General features: G+C 34.9%; 1 pseudogene; it reads right to left on the minus strand.

Moving 5' to 3' along the window:
• Window positions 1–1,166: 1,166 nt before the first annotated feature.
• On the minus strand, window positions 1,167–7,025 carry LOC148946614 (ATP-binding cassette sub-family F member 1-like; annotated as a pseudogene).
• Window positions 7,026–7,649: the final 624 nt, after the last annotated feature.

Below are 7,649 nucleotides of genomic sequence, written 5' to 3' on the forward strand. Positions count from 1 at the left end.
CCCTACAAAGATAGCCTTTATAAAATTCGTAGAGAGAGAACATCCTGGTTTCTCTGAACCTCTGAAACCTCCACCATTTCCATAAGCCCCTCTGCCAAACCATCCTCCAAAATATTCTCCTCCCCCCGTGCATGCCACCTATTTTTTCCTGGACCACCTCCTATGTTTCAAGTAGTTAGAGTTTTAGTTTAGAATTTTAGTTTAATATTAGTTTAGAGTTTTAGTTTAGAGTTTTAATTTGGCTTATTAGTCTGGAGTTTTAATTTAAAGTTTTAGTTTCGAGTTTTAGTTTGGAGTTTTAGTTTAGCTTATTAGTTTACAGTTTTAGTTTAGATTTTTAGTTTGGAGGATTAGTTTAGAGTATTAGTTTAGAGTTTTAGTTTAGAATTTCAGTTTAGAGTATTAGTTTTGCGTTATAGTATAGAGTTTAGTTTAGGTAATTAGTGTAGAATTTTAGTTTAGCGTTTTAGTTTTCCAAATTCACCAGGAAAGAATCAATGGCAGTTTTTAAAAATACATATTATAATTAACAAGATCAAATATTTTTTGGAAATTAATCAAAATTTAATTTGACCAAGTATTAGGCGTGTCAAGAGTTTTTCCAGTGGTTTGGGGAAGATTTTCCTTTTGTGATGGAGTGATTGTATCATTGCAACTAGCTGGCTTAAGCATGTGACTTCATTCAACGTGGATCAGCTGAAATAAATAACCAATTAAAATTAACTATTCAAGCTCTGTAGTAAAACTAAGCCAATAGCTGTAGGTACAACTAAACAAAAAGCTAGAGACAATCAAGCCAATATTTGCATCTAAAACTAAGCCATTAGCTGCAGGCACAACTATACGAAAAGCTTCATACATTTAAGCCAACAGTTGCATTTAAAACTAAGCCAACAGCTTAAGACAATTAAGCCAAGAGTTGCAAGTAAATTTATGCCATTAGCTGCGGGTACAACTATGTCGCTTCAGGTTAAACTATTATAGCCTACAAATAAAACTAAAAAAACTAATCCTAGAAATGAAGGTACGTATAATCCTAAAGATGCAGGTCCCTTGCGTAACAGGCAATGCACCATTTGAAAACAAATCAAAGCCAGGTACTTAAATCAATAGCCCATAGATGCGTTGTAATCTAGACGGTATCTTGATAATAATTAATTTTGAAACTAAAGATATTGATTTGCTTCTTTAACAGCAATACTAGGATTATTAATCTGTTCCCCTAAGGCCTCTAATACTTTTTGTCTGTAATCGTCAAAATTGCCCTACATCTTTTTGATTGTTTGATCTTCTATAACATAAAGGGTAAAATCTTTTATTAGTCGTTCATTTTGAGTGACAATTACAACACCACCTTTATAACATTAATAGCTTCCTTTAACGCATCTATAGATTCAATGTCAAGATTATTCGTTGGTTCATCAAGGATCAACACATCCGGGGCAGTATGACACAAACTCAGCTATGGCAACTCTAGCTTTCTGTCCACCTGATAGGTGTTTATTCTTAATACTGTGGGCGTGCAGCTATGACACCTATTGTGCCTAAGGCCTTTCTTGCTTTTTCATTTGGTAGATCAAACCGGCGCATTAGATATTCTGTGGGAGATTCGTCAGCAGTGAGGTGCTCTTCTAAATGCCGGTTAAATGTTCCAATCTTTAGACGATTATTTTTATATACCTTTCCTTTTTGAGGAGTTTCTTCACCAATAATTAACTTTAAAAACGTGGATTTCCCCACACCATTTGGTCCCATGACTGCCAAACGTGACTCCATATCAATACTAAAGTTTACATTTTTAAATAGGAGTCTATCTGGCATCCATCCATATTTAACGTCATGCATTTCAAGAATAGGAGATCGCAGGTCAGAAGTAGCTGGAAAAGAAAATTTTCTATATATTCCTTTGGTTTTTGAATCAATTCAGGAGCCTTAGCGTCCTCGTCAATAGTCAGTTTCGACTTGTTTTTTTCTTTCTTCCTTTTAAGTACACCCTTTTTGTTTCGATTCAGCTTGTTGTTTTGACTTTCCTTGGGCTTTCATTGTCTTTAATTTCTTCTGTTGCCTTTCATATTTAATTTGAATCTCTTTCCTTTTTTTTACAGCCATTTCTTTATAAAGGGAATAATTCCCATTATAATAATTTAATTTTTTTTTGTCTAAATGAATAATGTCTGTACAGACGTTGTCTAGGAATTCTTGATCGTGAGAAACAATCAGCAAAGTTTTTTTCCCATCTTTGAAGGTAGTTATCAAGCCAAATAATTGCATTCATATCTAGGTGGTTTGTAGGTTCATCGAGCAGCAGAAGAGTCGGTTCTAAGTATAAGGCTCGTGCGAGTGAAACTCTCATCCGCCAGCCACCAGAGAAGTCTTTTGAAGCTCTGTTTTGCATTTGAGCATCAAATCCAAGACCAGCAAGAAGTTGACGGACTTTGGGTTCTGCTGAATCAGCTCTGATAGCTCTTAATTCGCCATCTACTTCTTTAAGTCTTTCTGCAATTTCTAAATTATATTTCTGAACTCTTTTCTTGATACTTTTCAAGTTTTTTTTTTCGGCCATTAGTTTACAGCGTTCAGTGTCTGCACTTAGAATGATTTGAACTGGTGTTTTTGCATTCGCAACAACTTTCTGTTCACAGAGTAATATATCAATATGAGGGGAATATATCACTCTGTAAATATATCAATATTCACAGAGTAATATATCAATTTATATATATATATATATACATATATATATATATATATATATATATATATATATATATATATATATATATATATATATATATATATATATATATATATATATATATATATATATATATATATATATATATATATATATATATATATATATATATATATATATATATATATATATATATATATATATATATATATATATATATATATATATATATATATAAACATTCATTTATTACTTAATATGTAGTCCGAGTTGCAGTGGTAGCTGGCAATCTGGGTTGCAGCTTAGCTATAAAACTAGTAAGTTTTTCAAAGAAAATAAGTTTTTCAAATAAAAGTTAAGATCTCCATTAAAGCAAAAATGAGCAAAAATTAAATAAAGTAATCTACCAAGCATGAAAATACCACAAATAAGCATCGAGAAATAAATGAAACCCAAAACGAAAAGAAATTATAATAAATAATCGAGTCAAGCTCAAAATGAACAGAAATTAACACGAGTGGGCTCAAAACCCCTATGCCTTGCCAAGGCCAGAACATAGTTCGCACTTTACTGGAAAAATATAAATGTTTTAAGTTTTATAACTTTAATAAATCAAATAATATTATCATTTTGACTACTAATATGTATATTAAACTAGCAATGCAAATTCCCTTGCATGATTCAAACGTCCCCAGGGCATAACTTACAACCCTTGCCCGTAAGGCTGCGGGGGAGTGTCCTTCTCAAAACATAATTTCTATCTGAAAATCAACTACGCTGAACAAAATGGCTATCTCAAAATTTTCATTGGATGTTTTTGGGAAAACGGTGGGTGGGGAAGGGGTGTTGGTTGCCTTTCAATCACTTTCGACTATTAAAAAGGGCGCAAGCCACTCCAATTTCTAATCAAATGAGCCCTATTTGAAGTTTTTACCACAACTCGTTCGATGCGAATTTCCGTGGTCTAAGACCAACAACCCCCCCCCCCCCCAATTAAAAAATACATTGTGCCAACATCGTTCTTTATTTAGGTAACGCTATTGCGCTGCCTATGATAGTACAACACACTTATGTTCGCTATTTTCCTTAGTAACTCATCATAGGTAAAAACTTCCACGGACCAGGAATCGACCGCGGTACAACTGGGTTATAAGTAAATCCTAGCCACTAGACCATATAGGATATATTAAAACATTTGATTAATGATAACCTATTTTATCGATTGCCTAAGAACCACTGACTGGTCGGATGTCATAAATTGTCAAGAGGTAAATTCTGCCACAAACGGTTTTGCGCAAAGGCTAAGTGAGATTATCCATTCAACTTTTCCTATTCATAAACCTAACCGGAAAAATATCCCTATATGCCCCTGGATGGCACATAGCCTCATTGTCTCCTTATACCGTAAAAACAAATTGTATAAGTTAGCCTGTAAAACCGGTAGTGATACTGACCTATCAAATTATAAAAACTTATACACTAAACTCATCCGTGAAGCGAAGAAAAATTATTATTATACAAATTACCTCAATTGCAAAGGAAACCTGAAAAAGATTTGGTCCACCATTAATGATATACTTTCAAAAAATAGAAAATCAAAGTCTATACCTATTTTCCTTAAAGACACAAATGGTAGATTAATTGACCCTTTACATGCACCTGACGCATTTAACAATTATTTTTCTAATGTTCTAATTTTTCTAATGTTCCTCATACTGACTCCCGCTCCTCCTTACAGGCTGTATTCAATTCTAGATCCATGTTTTTCTGCTCAACTGAGAGCAATGAGGTACTTCAAATCATCGGTTCTCTCCCAAATAGTTTTACACCTGACTGTCTTGGATTAAGTAATAAGCTCCTGAAGACCATATCTCCTTTTGTTTACGAGCCCTTCAAGCATATTGCCAACCTATCTTTAACCCACGGAGTTTTCCCTGATTTACTAAAGTCAGCCATTGTTATTCCAGTTCTTAAAAAGGGCGATCAAACTGAGATAGGTAATTATCGTCCAATCTCAATTCTTTCTGTTATATCCAAAGTGCTCGAGAGAATCATCTTCAGACGTCTGTCTCCCTTTCTGTTTGACAGTCAGCACTCCGTTTCTTTGATTTCTCCTCACCAATATGGCTTTAGGCCGAAATTATCAACTTCTCAATGATCTAATTGACGTCACACAGTTCATACGCTCACAACTCGACCTTAAAAAAACTGTTTTGGGCTTATTTTTAGATTTTTCTAAGGCCTTTGACATGGTCGATCATAGTATTTTAATAAGTAACTTAAATAGTAACGGTATTCGTGGTGTTCCCCTCATTTGGTTTGATTCTTATCTATCTGGAAGGGTACAGAGTGTGAGCCTAGGTGGAGCATCCTCTCAGCCCTTACCTGTTCGGAGGGGTGTCCCGCAAGGCTCCGTTCTAGGCCCTATTTTATTTTTCCTATATATCAATGATCTTGTTATTGACCTGGGCACTTCAGTGTATCCTGTATTATTTACTGATGACAGCAACTTCTTCATCACTGCCTCCAATTTACCATCGGCAATAACCTCTGCCAAAGTCCTTCTGAATAGAGTCCAGGTGTGGTGCCTTACGAATAACATGACCATTAATAGCAAAAGAAGTCAAATAGTATTATTCAGAACCCCCTACAACAAAAACGTTATTCAACCTGCTCTTGGTCTCAGGTACTCCTCCGACATCCTCCCACAAGTGGAGGTTGCCAAGTTTCTTGGTGTATTTATTGACTCATGCTTGTCATTCTCTAATCACATTTCTTACATCAAAGCAATAATTTTGAGACAAGTAGCTATGATTAACCGTGTGAATTATTTTCTTCCTCCTGACATCCTAGTTACCCTCTATTATTCTTTTATTTTTCCTTACCTTTCTTATTGCGGATCAGTTTGGGGAAATACAAAACGGTCCTTCACTAAAAAACTCAAATTTGCCCAAAACCGTTCCATTAAAGCACCTTTTCGGCTTCCCCGTCTATATCCAACCCGTTATTTGTATTCAGATTTTGGTATAGCTCCACTTCACCAAATCATACAAAAACTAAACTTATCGCTTGCTTACTCTGCTTTCCACAATAATCTTCCACCTCAACTATTAACCTATTATAATATTAATAATTCGGAAGCCCGCTGTCTCCGTTCATCCAATAGAGCCTTTAAAATTCCTAAATGCGTTTCTAGTGCTACCCAGCAATCTCCCATTTACAAATCTATTATTCAATTGAACAAAATACCCTCCAGTGTTGAACTAGCCACAAGTTTATGCAAGCTGTATAAAAATGTAACAAAACTTGATAAAATAATTTAATCTTTCCATTATTAACCAATTTGCTTTAATTACCCACGTTTTATTCGTCTATTTTTTTTTCAGTGTTACTTTAATTTTTTCTTTTTTTTTGGTCCTTAACAAGTTATCTTCTAGGATCTTTATTATTATTGATGTTTGTGTTATATTTTTTCTCGAATAAAATTTAAAAAAATTTGGAGGGGTGTTAGTTGCCTTACATTCACTTTCAACTGTTAAAAACGGGCACAAGCCCCTCCAATTTCCAATTGAATGAGCCATTTTCGAAGTTTCTATGACAACTTCTTCGATACTAAGTGCCCTGCTCTAAAGGAAAAAAATTAATAAATGGGCCAACATCGTTCTTATATGCCCTCGGGGCATAGGTTAAAACCCTTTCCCCGAGGTCTATGGGGGAGTGTTCTCCTGAAAAACAAATTACAAGAGAATTTGAGCAGTTCAGAAATGTAAAAAAGTGCTTAAAGTAGTTACCCATTTTTACTTAGATAAGCTAAACTAGGACTTTCATTTTGAAATTTTTCTATAGCTGAGGAGCTGAATGGTTAGGTTTTCTGGTAAAATCTCTTCCTAATTCCATAGGTTCAATATGGCGGCAGTGTTCAATGTTTCCCGCAAGTATTTTGTTTTTTTGGGGTAACTTTGAACATTTGTTCAAAGTTAGCCTTGTCTTTCTACAATATGGATTTCAATGTTATGTGCTGACCAATTATTAAAATTTGCGTTGAATTGGTGTAATAATGATTTATTTTTAACCGACTTTTAAGCAAAGCAAGTGGAGTAAATTACACTAAAAAGATTACACCAAAAGAGTGTGCTCTGCTATTCAGACCTTTAGGAAACCATTGCGAATCTGTTGATCCCAGGAAAACGCAAATCAAGTCCAGCTTTTAAATTTAGTTTTAACTACTAATTACATTTTGGACCACTTCCTAATTCTTTCAGGCCTACTTTTGTTTCTTCTTTGATGGAAGTCCGTTAGCAATCAATGGGAGTGGTGGGGTAAATCTCATCTACCAAAATTGAAGTTTCTGTATTACCTTGGTCTAATAGAGCTTTCATGAACAATTTGAAAGAGTCGTCTTTCACAGCTTGCTGTGCAAAGACGGCTGACAATTGTAGATAAAAATTGGTGGGATTTTCCCCGTCTCTTTTGGAAAAACCTAGAATTGTAAAATTATTTGAGTTGTACATATTATTCCTTTGAAAATATTGGTTTTATTTTCTTCTGGTTTCATAGTTGCCAAAAACCCCTCCAGAATAATGAATGAAACAAAGGGAGCAATATCCCTAATGATATGTGGAAATGCAGAAGGCGAACTGCTTCCACCATTCGATGTGCTATAAAGCTGAGGGCATGTTAGGTCATGGCGTGCAGGAGGCCCTAAAAGAGCTTGGTATGCTGTATCTAAGTCTGATGGTTTGAGAGCGAATTTTTCGAAGAGTGGTTTATGTCGCTGGCACTCCCTCACCTGAAGAAGAGAGCAGGAGTGAAAGTTTTGTTGGGTGACAACCTGTCTTCCACTTTTCTGCCAAAGTGTTAAAAGTCTGCAGAGAAAACAACATTCGCTTTGTATGCCTCCCCCCAAACACTATAGATATACTGCAACCAATGGATGTTGCTTTTTTCGCTCCAA

The sequence above is a fragment of the Artemia sp. Qi Xiang Cuo genome, chromosome 11 (assembly GCF_049724085.1).
Source record: "Artemia sp. Qi Xiang Cuo chromosome 11, ASM4972408v1, whole genome shotgun sequence".
In the NCBI taxonomy this organism is placed as follows: domain Eukaryota; kingdom Metazoa; phylum Arthropoda; class Branchiopoda; order Anostraca; family Artemiidae; genus Artemia; species Artemia sp. Qi Xiang Cuo.